Source organism: Mus pahari, chromosome 5, assembly GCF_900095145.1.
Source record: "Mus pahari chromosome 5, PAHARI_EIJ_v1.1, whole genome shotgun sequence".
Classification (NCBI taxonomy): Eukaryota; Metazoa; Chordata; class Mammalia; order Rodentia; family Muridae; genus Mus; species Mus pahari.
This window is the reverse complement of record NC_034594.1, coordinates 100,427,619-100,442,789: the sequence shown is the minus strand read 5'-3', so window position 1 is coordinate 100,442,789 and position 15,171 is coordinate 100,427,619. Positions and strand designations below refer to the sequence as shown.

At 43.9% G+C, this 15,171-nt stretch overlaps 1 protein-coding gene across 3 annotated transcripts in view; it reads left to right on the top strand.

The window, feature by feature from the left end:
• The window catches only part of Lypd1 (LY6/PLAUR domain containing 1), a 41,873-nt gene that overhangs the window by 12,774 nt on the left and 13,928 nt on the right, over positions 1 to 15,171 (top strand). The gene's annotated exons all lie outside the window — the stretch shown is intronic.

Here is a 15,171-nt window from a genome sequence, read left to right as displayed (position 1 = left end):
GGGCTGGTAAGCCTTAGAATCTTATTGGCTGATGAAGTAATTTGTTGAACTAAAGCAAAACCCCATACCAAGCCTGTCCAGTAAGCCATGGGAAGAAGGAATTCATGTCCTTCAAGCATGTACCCTATGCCAAGCACTGGGCTATCCGGCCATTAAATAGGTACCTGTCTGTTCTCTCTTGAAAATATATTAAATTCCTTTAGGCCAATAACAATAATTGAGAGTCACATAAGTGGGTGGGTACTGATTTTAAAGACCTTGTAAGGGGTACCCTAAGGTCATATGATATGACCCTTAAGCCAAAACCCTCCAGAGGGAGAAGAACATTGACTTGTTTGGTCCACCACATCCCCTGAACAGATGACTTGGCTATGACCTTGAGATGGTGCTCTTTGGGCTGACTGGAGCATCTTGACACATCTCTTTCATCTCTTGAGGAGGCTGGAAGGAAGAGCACATGGAAATAGAATCCTGGGGACAGATTTCAGTCAAGGAAATCAGATAAATGGGTTATTTCCAATGAAGGTCTGCTCAAGTGTCGCCTTTCTCCCCCAAGCCAAATCTGATTATAGTGTTTGAAGGGCAGCCTGCTTGCCCATGAATGAGGAAGATGAAACCTTCTTCTTTCCTGCCCTGTGGTTTTCATTGTAGAGACATGATTTTGTTTCTGAGGAATTGCTTGTAGAAGATGGCACAGTTTCTGCCTTTACTAACCCCCAAGAGGCCACATCTATAATAGAAGCCTCTATTGAATCTAGGGTGGGCACTGGAGAGACACCTTAACTTGCTTAGCATGCTTAGAACTCTGGGTCCAATCTTCCCCATCACATGAACCTACAAGGCATGCTGGTCCAATTCTGCAATCCTAGTTTCCAGGTAGTGGAACCTAGAGGTTCAGAAGTTCAAGTTCTTGACTGTATTGCAAGATCAAAGTCAGCCCGGGCCACACAAGACCCTTCCTAAAACAAACAAGCAACAACAAGAATCTGGGATGAGTTAGCCTGGGGACAAGCCGAAGAAATCTGACATGTGTCATTAATTCTTTCTAGATGAGGTAAACTTTGGGCTATGGCAACACAGTAATTCATAAGCTATTTTCTTCAGCCAGAGCTTCAGGGCATGCATGTTCTCTCATTAATAAATCGCTTCCAACCCTCTGGTTGCCGCCAACACTACAATACCAAGCAGGACATGGGCTGAATTTAGTGCTGAAGATAAGGTGAAGCCATTGAAAGTTTGTAATAAATTGCCCTCTTAAAAAAAAAAAAAAGAAAAAAAGAAAAAGGAAAAAAAAAGGAAGCCTTAGAATCAAGCGGTGATGGCACAAGCCATTGATTTCAAAAGGTTTATGACTTCGGCAGCCCTGAGCCTGATCCCCATGCGGAAGTGATAAAGAGGTGTATTATTTTAAGGAAGTTGTGGTGCTTGGTCCAATGCGTTTCATTTCTCACTGGACATGGACAATAGCTTTTTATGTTTTTCTATTTCTTGGACTTGTTCTCAACTGGAGACAGTGCCAGGGGCGGGTGGCGCCGGGCGAAGCTCTCAGCCAGCTATGGCGGGAGCACGCTGCACGTGGGATGAATATGAATGCACATGAAGGTTCAGGCTGCCCTCCGTGGTGGCTCCTTCAAAGGGCATCAGTGGGAGCAGGTGTCTGAGGCTGGACAGTGGCTCTTATGTACTTGTGTTCCTTATGTAAGGCAGAAGCATTTGGGTCTTAGGCAACAATTAAAAACTATTCAGAAGTAGCAAGAAGACTAATTTTGCACTAAGAAACCCAAACTGTAAACGGGATGGTATTTCAGCTATAAAGAAAGCAGGGATTCTCTGGGGTTTTTGTATTTCCAGAGGGGAATGCAGTTGGTGGGCAGAGCTGCAGCCTAGACAGGTGAATTCTCTAAGTTTCTCTGAAAGGCATTCAGCTTGTCACTTGCTATTGGAAGAGAAAGGAAGAGAAAGAGAGTCAGAGGCAACCCTTCAGTGCAAGAGATGCCAGAGCAACCCCCAACACTGAAGTCTGTGCGTAGAAGCCAGCCAGGGGTGCAGTTCACCTACACCCTGTCAGAACCATTTCTAGTAACTGGTGTTGGTGACGGTGATATCAAGGGCAGGACAGAAGGACATTCTGACAATTATATCATTGTCCATTATCCACAAGTCTAAGTGCCTCATCCTCTTAGAATTTTATAGAATATTTTCCTAATAAAATGGGAAGACAACCCATTCATGGTTCTCTCCTTTTTATTCTATTTGCTCTCTCTTTCTCTCCCTACTCTCTCCTTTGTCTAGCTCTTCTCCTCTCCCCATCCCTCCTCTCTTTCCTGCACACACTCACTCTTTTCCATTTTCTCTCTCTCCCCAGCATCCTTCCCTTCCTCCCTCTTTGTCTTTCTCCTTCCCTCCTCCCCACATGCACATACTGATTTTTGACACCAAATAAACACTCACTGAATTGAGTTTGTGGAAGCAAACCAGTTGCATGCTAAAATGGCAGATGTACCGGTGATGAAAGATTTTTAGCATAACAATACAGTCTGATGACACATTGGATATTCCCATTTACTTTTTGGTTACACTTGAAATAGCTGACTACTGCCTGTTTCTATCAGTTGTTTTTAAAGACATCCCTCTGAAATGTGGCCCAGCCCCCAGGTCTTCTAATGTGCCATCCTGCTTTCAAGGCTGGCTTGACTTGGCTTAATAGGCATGCTCTCAAGAAACACACATACAACATGCAGTTCACTTGGTAGTCAAGGTAGCCAGAAGACCAGATCACCGCCATCTAATCACGTCCTCTGGAACTCTGTTACACTGAGGACACCAGATGTGTCCATGGCCTCCCCAGGGAAGAAAGAAAATGTTGCATAAGCTCATAACTCCCTCCAAACCTTCACCTTCACCAACACCCAGTTCTCCCATGCCAGAGAAGCAAGTTCTAAAGCCATAGATATACTGTTAATAAAACATAAGCCTTTTAGACACACTGCTGATGAATAGACTTACAAACCACTGAATTTGAATAAATCTCACTACAGAAAACAAAAGAGCATGGTTATTGCACTACTATCTGTTTTACATTTATGGTGTGTGGGTGGGGGTGTGGGTGTGTTTGTGTGTGGCCATAGGTATGAATGTGGGGGCTAGAGGTTGAAGTTGGGTGTCTTCCTCAATTACTCTCCACCTCAGACACACATACTTAGACAGGGTCTCTCACTGAACCCAGAACTTGCTCATTCAGCTAGTCTGGCTGGCCAGTAAACCCTGAGTAAACCCTGTCTCTGCTTCCCCAGTGTTGGGATGATAGGTGTCTACCACCATGGCTGCTGCCGTTTGTTTGTTTGTTTACATGGGTTTGGAGGGATTCAACTTGGGTTCTCATCCCAGGCAAGCAGACCCTTATACTATTTCATCAGCCTCTAATAATCTGTTCAGTCGCTTAAATTCTTGTGTTTCCTATCATTAATATAATCATCCTGTCTATTGGCAAATCTAAGTCCAGTCTCATGCAAGCCCCAGGCTGCATGAATTCTATTAGCACCTCAGCATCAAAGGGATTAACTCTGTCCTTTCACTAGTCTGCTCCTATGAACAGACAACCAGCTATTGCTGCTGCCAATGGGCCTCTGTTCTTCTACCCTGAACATTGCCTGCTTCATTACTTAAGGATGCTTTCAGCAATAACAGTGGCTTAGGTGGAAAAACACTTAGTAGTCACCTAAGGAGACAGTTCACTAGTGGGTGGTCTTAGGAGACCCCCCCCAGGCTCATGTCTCTAAAGACTCTGGCTTTCTGTGATTTTCTGATTACTTCCTAGGCAAGCTGGGAAGTATTTGTCTTTAGGCTGTTGCAGCTTTGACATAAGTCACCTTTAAATTCTAGTTGAAGGGAAGCAATCACACCAAGGTAACATTTGTTATCAACTTTGCTTTTTGTTTTCCTTTTAAATTTATCCTTATTTATGTGTATGTATGTATGTATGTCTGTGTGAAGGAATACCATGTATCAGTAGGTGCTCACGAAGGCCGGAAGAGAACTTTGGATTCTCTGGAGCTGGAGGCAGGGGTGATTGTGAGCCACCCATTGTGGGTAATGGGAACCAAATGTGGGTCCTCTGCAAATGCTAAAGTTTCTTAACAATTAAGCCATCTTTCTAGCCTTTGAGGCAGCATCTAATGCAGCTCCAGGCTGTCCCCAAATTTGTGTTACCATAGATAACCTTGAACTCCTTGTCTTCTTGACTCTACTATAAGAGCTGGGATTCCAGGCATGTACAACCATGCAGTTCATGTGGTGTTGGACATCAAACCCAAGGTTTCATATATGCTAGACAAGCCCTCTACATGGTGAGTCACATTCCCAGCCTATCTATGGCTTTAAATAAGAAAATATTCCCAGCCCCCCACTCCTCCGCTTTCGTTACCCTTAGAAGCTGTAAGGGTCAACTCTCTGTCGACTGCCTTCATCTTTTGAAAAATTCATTCACAAGAGTAGAAAGATTGGTGCACAATGCTTCCAGGGTTTCCTGTGAAGAGGACCCAAATGGTTTCTTTGCTTGCAGGAAAAAAAACCAAAAAAACACTGTTTGGCTTAAGTAAAATATTGAAATGCAATCAGAAAAACTTTATCTTGGTCATTTTCACACTCTGGAAAGAAAGCGATATTTACCCTGACAAGTGACATTTATCACAAGATTGACAGGACATTCCAAATGGTTGCATTCATAGAATTCTGTGAATAAAAGTCTAACTAGGTGAGGTTCAGCCATTAAAGCACCTGCCATATAAACATTAGGGTTTGGGTTTGGATCCCTAGAAGCAGCAAAATACGTGAGTGCGTGATTGTAGACTTTCAGCCCCAGAAGGTGGAGGCAGGAGATGGATTCCCCACAGCAAGTTAGCTTGTAAGACTAGCCTTACCGAAGAGCTATGGGTTTGACTAAGGATTTGTCACCATGAATAAGGGGAAAGAGTGGTAGGGAATGATTCCTGACATTAAACTTGGACCTCCATCACAGGCGTACACGTGCTTGCAAGTGTTACACACACACACACACACACACACACACACACACACACACACACACACCAAAAGTTGAATAAGAAAAAGGAAGTCAAGCTTGAAGTTTGTCAATGAGTTTATTTTCTGCAGGGAAAATTCCCAGTTCATAGTGTTGAATAAGACGGCTTGCTGGAAGTACTTGGATGTTTTTGGTTAGTTCCACAGGGAGCCATTATCCCAAGGACTTTCTTCCGAAATTTTGGTGAACTCGGATGCAAGATACTGCTTAGGAACTTTGGGCCTCCTGACACTCTTTTTACTGTTTGAGAACAACAGTCAGAAGGGCATCAGGGTTCAGAATGCAAGAGTACAAGTTAAAAGTCACTGATGAATGCTGTCATAATAAGCCACATGGGGCTGCGGAGATGACTCAGTGGATAAAGCACTTGTCTTCCAAGTGTGAGGACCCGAGTTCAGGTCCTCAGAATCCATATAAAGCCAAACCCCACCGCACAGTCCTGTAATTCCAGTGTTCTAATAGGCTGGGGGGTGGAGACAAGAGGCTACCCAGAAGCTCATGGGTGGTCTGGTTTTCACAGCAATGAGCAACAGAAGACCCCGCCCCAAAGGCTGTAAGGTAAAGACTGATACCAAACCGTGTTCTCTAACCTCTACGTGTGATTTCAAACAATATGTGCTCTACATGTATGTGGGTACACAGACAAACACACACACACACACACACACACACACACACACACACACTGAGAGAGAGAGAGAGAGAGAGAGAGAGAGAGAGAGAGAGAGAGAGAGAGAGAGAGAGAGAGAGAGAGAGAGAGAGAGAGAGAGAGAGAGAGAGGAAAACATAAGTTTTTAAAGTTACAAAGAAGTCTACTTCCCTCCTTGATTCTCCCCTGACAAGCTAGAGAACAAAGACACTAGACACAAATTCCAGCACGGGAACTCCCCCCACACACACACCTCCCCCATGGCCCTCTGCTTATTCAGGAAGTTCTGATGGCACAAAGAAATCCAAATCCAAGGAAAAACTGAATGAAACTAACAAACGGCCCCACTCATCATGGGCTGGCTGCCTGTTGTCATCAGGACCTCAATGGAATAGCACTGAAAATTAAACTCAACCTAAAATCATTCAAAGAAGGGAATATAGGGCAGAAGAGATGACTCAGTTGGTGAAACACAAGGGCCCCAGCTCCGATCTTCAGAACCTACACCCCAAAGCCAGACATGGTGACCTGCAATCCCAACACCAGGGAGGCAGAAACAGGAAGATTCCCAGAACTGAGGAGGCAGTCTAGCCAAGTCAATGAGAGACCCTGTCTCAAAGAAGATAAAGGGCGCTTGTGAGATGACAGCCGAGATTCTCCTTTACCCTCTATAGACATGCACATCTATGTGCGTGAGTGCTTACACACACATACACACACACTAAATGTTATAAAAACATATTCCAACCCTCCTATAAGATGAACACATTCCAGTGACATTGGCTCACTCCTGCTTTCTTGTTGCTGTTGTAACACTGATTTTTAGTGGCTTTTACAACCCCTTCACGTTACCCTAGTTCCACCTGGCTAGGCAGAGGCGGTCCAATACAATCACGATGAAAGGCAGGCAGAGTCCCCTTTCCTCAAATAGCTTGTTAGCATTCTCGTTTGCTTGCCTTGACATCTGCAGCTCAGACGGAGGGGATTTCATTGGCCTCTCAGTTATTCACAACCAGGGCAAAATAGAAGTGCTTAAGAGCTGGTATACAGAATTGTCCAGGAACAAACGCGTTTCCAGGACCTTTCTCTTTATTCAGGATAACCAGAGCCCTCCTAGCAGTAAGGAGGCCTGAGCTCAAGTGCAGACAGGCCTTTTGTCCCAGAGTTGTTCCTATTATGATGCAGAGGATGTCAAAAATCCTTATACGGCGTTCTTTAAAGAGAAAAAAATAATACATGCTTGGGAATGGATCGAAGATCTTTGTTCTTGCTATCGCTTCCAAGGCGCAGCGAAAACACATATAGTTCATTCCAATTACCCGTCTGCATGCATTTTTCTTGAAGGAGCTGTTCCTGCTCCTGCATAGAATATTTATTGTGATATAATCATAACTATGGTGCTGTAAGTGTTGGTTATTTTTCAAGTAGAGAAAGATTAGTCTCACTCTCAGGCAGGCGGTCACAGGAGTGGCAGTTCACCACAGAAGCTGGACTTTAAATTAAATTGCAAAGAGAGTAGAGAGACACGGACTACCCAAGGACTCTGCGTAGACATTTCCCATCTCACTGTTGCTCCAGCAGAAAAAGCAATGAGAGACAAAAGCTACTGTGTGTGTGTGTGTGTGTGTGTGTGTGTGTGCGTGTGTGTACATGCGGGCACACGTGCATGTAAAAGTCATGACCTTGGGTCCCATTCCTCAGCTCCCAGCTACCTTAATTTCTGAGACAGAGGTGCCTTTCATGGATCTGGATCGATTTTTCTAGTTTGGCTGTTCGGCAAGCCCCAGGGATTGGGTTGTCTTTGCCCTTTTCAGTCAGGAAATTTTAGACATGCACTACCAAACCCAGCTTTTCTACATGGATGCTGGGGAATTAAACTTGCCCTCAGGCTTACATGGCATGCACTCTGCCTATTGAGCCATCTCCTCATCCCAGGAAAATAACTTTTAAAAGCACACTTGTAGCATGTGGGTTGTAATGGAAGTGTGTCCCAGTCTTTCTGGATGACCCAAAGTCCCATCTTTTGAGGTAGAGATATGAAAGACCTTTTAGTCCCAATATAGAGGAATGATGTTCAACACATCTAGCAAGAGCAGCACTAAATGATTATGTTATGTATATCTATGTCCATAGGCTATTTGGAATGGAAGATTAGTTTAATGTTTGAAAAACACTTAAAGAATAGTGACTAGACAGTCATTCCTGGGATGCTGTGTATACTAGGATGTAGTGGAATCAAACCGGCTTTAAAGAGTGCTCAGTTGTTGGCCTTCTCGACCAAGTTCTGAAGGAATTAAGAATGTAAAGGAGGAAGAGAATGGCTGGAACCCAAAAAAAGTCTGTAGTTTTAGAAGACGTGGATTGTAGGAATGGGTTGCTTTGGGTTAAGAATTAGATATACATTCAAATTAGCATCTTCCAATCAGCCAGTGTCCCCATCACAGACAGGGACAGACATTGGGAGTATCTTGACAGAAGTACAACGTAAAGTGCATGTTTTCTGTTAATGGCTGACTCCCAAGGATGGAGGTGTGTAGGAAGTGTAGCATGGGTCCAGTAAGCTCCTCCCAGACTTGTCAGTGTTTCATGTCACTCCACCCCTGATGAAGATAGAAAGGGTGGGAGGCTAAAAGTTACAGACAGAGAGTTCACATCATCCAGAAAGAGCGTGAAGACCGTGAGAAAGGATCCTCCAAGTAATCTTCCAGAAGTACAACACGTTCTAGGAGGACCCAAGCTTTCTGAGGTCGTAGCTTAGGAGTGTGACTGTCAGTATGCTCCCCCCCCCCCGTCTGTCTGTCTGACTCTGTTTATTTCTGTCTCCTTGTCTCACTCTCCCTCTCCCTCTCCCCCATCCTCACCTCCCACCACCACCCCCCATCATTAGTGTGAACAGTGTGGTAGTGTGTTTGACATAGTGTCTCTCAACCACATGACAAAATACAATAAACATTTCATTTGGGAAAACTTGAAATTCAGAAACAGAATAAATAGAGCTGCATAAACAGGGACGTTTCTATGACAAAAATTAGTTTGGCTAATGTCAGTCACTTGCATAACAGTAGTTCAATGACAAAAATGGGTGATATGAACTGACAACTTGACAAGGTCTAGAACCATCTAGGACAGGGAATCTCAACCTTCCTAATGCTGTGACCCTTTCATACAGTTCCTCATGCTGTGGTGACCCCAACCATAACATTATTTTCATTGTTACTTTGTAACTGTAACGTTGCTGACGTTGTGAATCATAATTTAAACATCTATTTTCTGATGGTTTTAGGCAACCCTTGTGAAAAGGCTCCCCACAGGTTGAGAACCACTGCTCTCAGAGACAAGCGCATGTCTCTGAGGGAGTTTTGAAGCTGAGCTCATTAAAGTGAGAAGGCGTACCCTAAATGTGAGTGACCCCAGCCTGTGGTGTGTGGCCCTGGTGTGAATAAGAGGTAAAGTCAGCACTCACCTCTCTGCTACCTGACTGCGCACCTAACACAGGCAGCTGCCTCACACCCCTGCTGCCTGGAGTTCTCCACGTGATGGACTGCGTTCTCAAATTGAGAGCTCAAATAAATCCTTCCCTAAGTGGCATTTGTCATACTTTGTCACATCAGTGAGAAAAATAAACAATATAATGATCAGAAAGACATCAGCATAGGTGATGCTATAAGGGAACTAGTAAGTACCAATGGGAACTAGGTTACTCACAGTGTCAGCATCACTGCATCCACAGGGAGGGAACTGGGCTTCTCCTGCAGGTTCTCCAGGCTCTCCTCTTTTTTCCATTCGAGGGACCCATGTTGCTTTTCCTTGCCATGTCTCCTTCCTCTTGTCTGACCTCTAACAACTCTCCATCCTCCCCTTGTCTTTACTGGTCTTGAAGCTCTGAAGAAGTAATCAGGCTACTGTACCCCACCCCATCCCCAGGTTGGCTTTGTCTACTGCCTAATCATAACAGGAATGATGTTTTGCACTTTCGACAAGAATACTCAGGAGGAAAAGTTCCCTTCTGTTCCTCCTATCAAAGGGAGTTTGCTGTTAATATGTCCTATTATTGGTGACGTTAACTTTGATAGCTTAATTAAAAGTACAGGCTGTTGGGGTTTCTGCCTTGTAGGGTTTCTGGGTTTCTGCCTACAATTAATAAATAATTGGAGGGAAGTATTTTTCTTTAGATTTTATTTGTAGTTTTTATTTATGGCTATGTGTGTCTGTGTGCATGTACGCCTGCATGTAGGTGCCCTTAGAGGCCAGAAGAAGGCATCAGATCCCCTAGAGCTAGAACTATAGAGGTTGTATGCTAACTAAGCTCTGTTCCTCTGCAAAGACTGCAAGTGAAAGTTCCCTTGTCCACTTAGCCTTATCTCTAGCTCCAACTCTGTCGGCCACTCTTCACTCAGTTAACTATAGGTCACGGCTACTGGGCTGAAAAACACATCAATATACCGCGGAATGTACGCTGCATGCTCATTTCATGTATATTTCAAATTGCAGCTTTAATAAACTATATTATTCATGGAAATAGCTGAGGGAAAACTTTAGTCCAACTTTGTTGGTCTCTTAACCAAATCTGCATGCTCTGTGTTGAGTTGGCAGTTTTCTCAGAATTAATGTGGAACATTGCTTTCTCTTTTCTCAACTCCCTTTTGAAGATGAAGGAGTAGAGGCTAGGAAGGGGGCACTGAACCTTCTACATGCCCCAATGCTTGATGAGAGAACCTCAAGAAAGACCCGGATCTTCTGGCTGCTAGTGTATTATATCTGTGCCTCTAAACAGCGTTACGAATTCTTTCTAGGTTATTTTCACGATGAAAACTGTTAAAAGGCCAGGCACGTGATTCACTGCATAAGAACACTTACTGTGCTAGCTTGAGGACCCAGATTCTAGCTCCCACATAAAAACGCTGTGCATTGCTAGGTACCTCTAACCAGCACAAGGCAGAGGATTACTCATCCCCATCTGAGCTGAAAGGCATAAGGACAAGGTTCTGTGAGAAGCCCTGTCTCAAGGAAATAAAGTGTAAAGTGACAGAGCAGAGCATACTATGTCCTCCTTTGTCCCTTCTACATGTGTATGATTATGCATACACATCTTACACAGATGTGTGCGCACACACACAACACACATTAACAATTTCAGTACATTATCAAAGCTTTCACTGCCTGCCTTATGAGCAATATGATTGCCCATTCACCTTCCCAGAAACTACAAGTGGACGGATGACCCTTGTGACCGGTCATGATATAATGTATCACAGAGGAAGAACCAATACAAACAACAATGCTTTCTTAATAAGATACTGTATTGGTTATCTTCCATGTTGCTGTGACCACATACATGACAATAGTAACTTACAAAAGGAAAGGTTTATTCTGGCTCACAGTTAGAGGTATACATCATGACCGGGGAAGGAGTGGTGGCAGCTGGTCATACGGCATCCACAGTCAGGAAGCAGAGGCAAAGTGGATGCTGGAGCTCAGCCTACTTTCTCCTCTCTATTCAGTCCAGGATCTAAGCCTACAGGATGAAGCTGCCCACTGTATCTTCCCACCTTCATTAGCCTAAACTGGATAATCTTCCATTAGCATGCCCAGAGGCTTGTCTCATAATTGCCATCCTAGATCTTGTCTAGTTGACAATATTAACTATCATAGTGACATAATAATTAAACTTCTAGATTATCTCTTGAGTAGCATAGATTCATTTGAAAATTATGTCCCCGGGAAGAAAAGAAACCATTTATTCTCTTCTTTCCATTGTCAAGAATGGTATTTTTTAAGACTCGGGGAACCAAAAATTCATTTAAAAACCCACATCGGAGAAATTCTATTTTTAAGCTCAAGAGAAGGAGATAGTTACCACATCAACTTTCATGATGTACTTTAGTAAAGTCCCTTACTTCTTCGAAGAGAACACCTGTGCTGAGCACTCTGGATTTAGCATGGCCAAATGAGGATATTTGGTGTGGGGGTTGGCTCCATTGTGGGAGCACGCAGGGGACCCCGGATTTCACCCCCTAACTCCACAGAGACAGGGCATAGTGGTGAAAGCCTGCAATCCCAGATCCCAGGACATAGAGGTGGGAAAATTGGGGGTTCAAGGGTATTCCTTGGCTGCACAGCAAGTTTGGAGCTGACATAGTGTATATACATGAGAGGGCCTCAAAATACGAGGATGTTACAGGAAGCAAAGCATGCTGAGGCTGTTTTACAGCATTCATGATGAAACTGTGTGATTTCTGGTTTATGATGTGGGTGCTAGAAGAAAAACCATGACAGGAGGTCAAACACTCCTCAGATGCACTGACGTATAACTTCCAGTTGAGGAACCACACAGGGTTTCCCATAGAACTGTGGCTTTAAATAGAACATTGTGGTAATGTGTGAGCTTATGCTCATCCTGCACACACTGGGAACAGCCTGCAGGGGTCTGCTGTAATGTTGTCTGACTTTTCCTTCTCGGCCTGTGTCCTGGTCCTCCTTCTCCTGTGGATTCTGAGCCAACAGCAGGGTTTGAATTTGGTCTGAAGAGTAAGCACTCTGCTGAAGTGGTTCAGTGGGAAAACATTTTAAAAAATACATCCAGAAGATTGTACCATCCTGTAAAACTAGTCAAGGTCTTTGACAGAATAGCCCTTGAGTAGACACATGAGGACCCTAGGGAGACCCTTTTTTGATATGTATCCTAAAGCAAATGCCTCAAACTGTTGGTGGTGCCTCTCACAAAGCTGTAGAAGAAAGGCTTGGTGGAAGCAATGTGTTCGAAAGGTGAACAGGCTTGGACAGGCTAGAACAGACATCTGCAGGCCCCAGTTCACAGACTAAATTTCATTCTAATGTGGACTGTTTGTGTCCTTCTATCTACTGAAAGCACACCCACTCTTTCTGCTATGGATGGGGTCTGGTTCCTCCTTTAAATATCACGATCTTAGCCTTCAACATCGTGATATTTGGAAAGGAGGCCTCCACAAAGTGTATACTATAGAAATCATGAAAAGGACACACTGGTCCAATGGGATTAGTGCCCTGTGGAAGAGATATGCACAGAGGAAAGATTCCATGAGAGCACAAAGACATGTGGCTTGTTTAAGCATAGAAGAGAAAGTCTTCAAGAGGAGGTAATTCTCCAGTATCTTGATCCGGAACTTCTAGCCTCTGAAACTAGTGTGCATATTTCTGCTGTGTAAGCCACAGACTGTGGTGTTGTGAGAGAAGAATCCAAGCAAATGAATGCCCTGTTTGTGGTTATAAACTTTTCTTGCAAGACACAAAGCCCAGCCATTCACAAATTACGCATGGCTGGCAGCTTCTGTGATACAGTATCAGAATTGGATAACTGTGATGAATTTTTATTACCTATGCCTTCTAAGGAAAGTGTGCATACTCCTGAAATAGATTAGATGTGAATAATCCAGTAAAATATTAAAGGGGCAAGGAGAAGAAAACACCTACTTATGTTTTATTTCTATGACTGGGATTAAAATGCCCTGACAAAAAGCAACTTAGGGAGAAAGGGTTTATTTTAGCTTACAGTTTCATGGTACACTCCATTACTATAGGGACGCCACAGTGACTTGAGCTTGAGACAGCTGGTCACACCACATCCATAGGCAAGAGCAGGGAGGACTGAATGCATGCATGCACACTTGCTTGCTTACTCGCTTGCTCACTTGCTTGTGCTCAGCTCTATTTTTCTCTACTCCCACACAGTTCAGGAAACCCCTGTCTGAGGAAAGATGCCTCCCACAGACATGCTACAGGGCAGTCAAATATAGATAATCCTCCATTAAGATTCTCTTCCCTGGTGATCTACATTATCATGGCGTGTCACATTCATGATTGAAGGTAGCCATCATTTCCTTTTAGTGGGCAGTGGTCAAAAGAGCATAGACCCAGTCACCCGCAGGATTAGTCTGTTCTCCTCACCTGGCCACCAGCAAGTTGAGATCTAATGGTGCATAATAAACATGTCTACTCCATAGTTGAAGTTTCTGAAGGGCATGTTGGGGAGCCTGACTTCCAACAGACCTATAGGAAATGGCAGTCAGAACAACAGGGCAGAAAGAAAATCAGGGTAATGGAGAAGACAGCCTGAAAATAAACAGAGAAAGACTGTCTGGCCTTTGCTCTCCAAGGCTGGGGCTCCCTGAGTGTCAGGCAGATGTGCCCCAAACCCTACCACCGAGTCCAGCCAGGTTGTGTGCATAATGAGTTATTGGAAAGGCTTCTCTTTGGAAGAATTAAAATCTACATTTATAATCTGTGCATCCTGTCTTCCTTCTCAAAGTGGTGATTTGGAAATTTAAAGCGCCTGTAAGGGAGCAGCCTGGGTGGTTCTGGGAATGTACAGACTTAAAGAATAACAGGTGATTCCACACTGCTGTCTGAAAACCACCTTCCTCAATGCTTGCTTCTCCCAAGGTGAAGTCCTAGCATTGATCATACCTGGGCAGAAGGTGCACCTTCTGGCAAGTCCCTTACAGGGTTGTCCAACCCACAGCTCAGAGAATCAGATAGATGGGCACACAGACATTTACTTTACATGACATTGCAATGAGATAGAGGTTATCATCTTCAAAATTCACACTAGAGAACTGTGCAGTCAAGTTATCACACACATATCTATATCTATATCATCTATATCTATCATCTATCTATATTCTGTAACTATATATCTCTATCTCTGTATCTATATATAGGTAGATAGAGGAAGAAAGGAAAGAGAGAAAGAAGGAAGAAAGGAGGAAGAAAAGGAAGAAAGGAAGGAAGGAAGGAAGGGAGGGAGGGAATACCATATGGTTTTTCAATTTTGTCCTGGGTTGCATCCTTGATTTCTGGGGCTATCTGTGACCCATAGGTTGTATTAGACCCACTAGCAAGCCTGGTGAGGTATTTTTGAAGAAAGAAGGCCTAGGGCAGAGTGATAGTATCCATTCTTGATCAGTAGCCTAATGAGGTTTGTTACCTATCTGCTTCTAGCCTGGTCAACCTGCAGCAGGCTTCAACACCAAAATCCACAGGCTACAATCCACAGTCCATCTCAGAGTAATGTGGAATCCCAGAATTGAAACCACTTTCAGGCTGGCTTGCTTCCAGCCAGACTGTTGTAGACGTTTGTTATTCTGTCCACTAAAGCTATGGTGACCCAGCTGTGCTAGAAGCTGGCAAAAAGAACTGAACTCCAACAAAGAGAAAATACCATCTTTCTTCTTGCCCCCTTGTAATCAATAATTCAACCTTGTAAAGCAAGCTTGATGCCTGGGAGAAGGCTTGATGCGAAGGAGACAGAGGCCATACAGCATCCACCTCCGCTTCTACAACTTCCTTCTTTCTCCTGCCTTCTGTACCATCCCCGGCTTTGCCTTTAGTCCCCCTCCATCTGAATGTATAATTTATGCACATGACAAGATGTGGGCCAGTACAATCTAGGAGGAGCTGAGAGAGA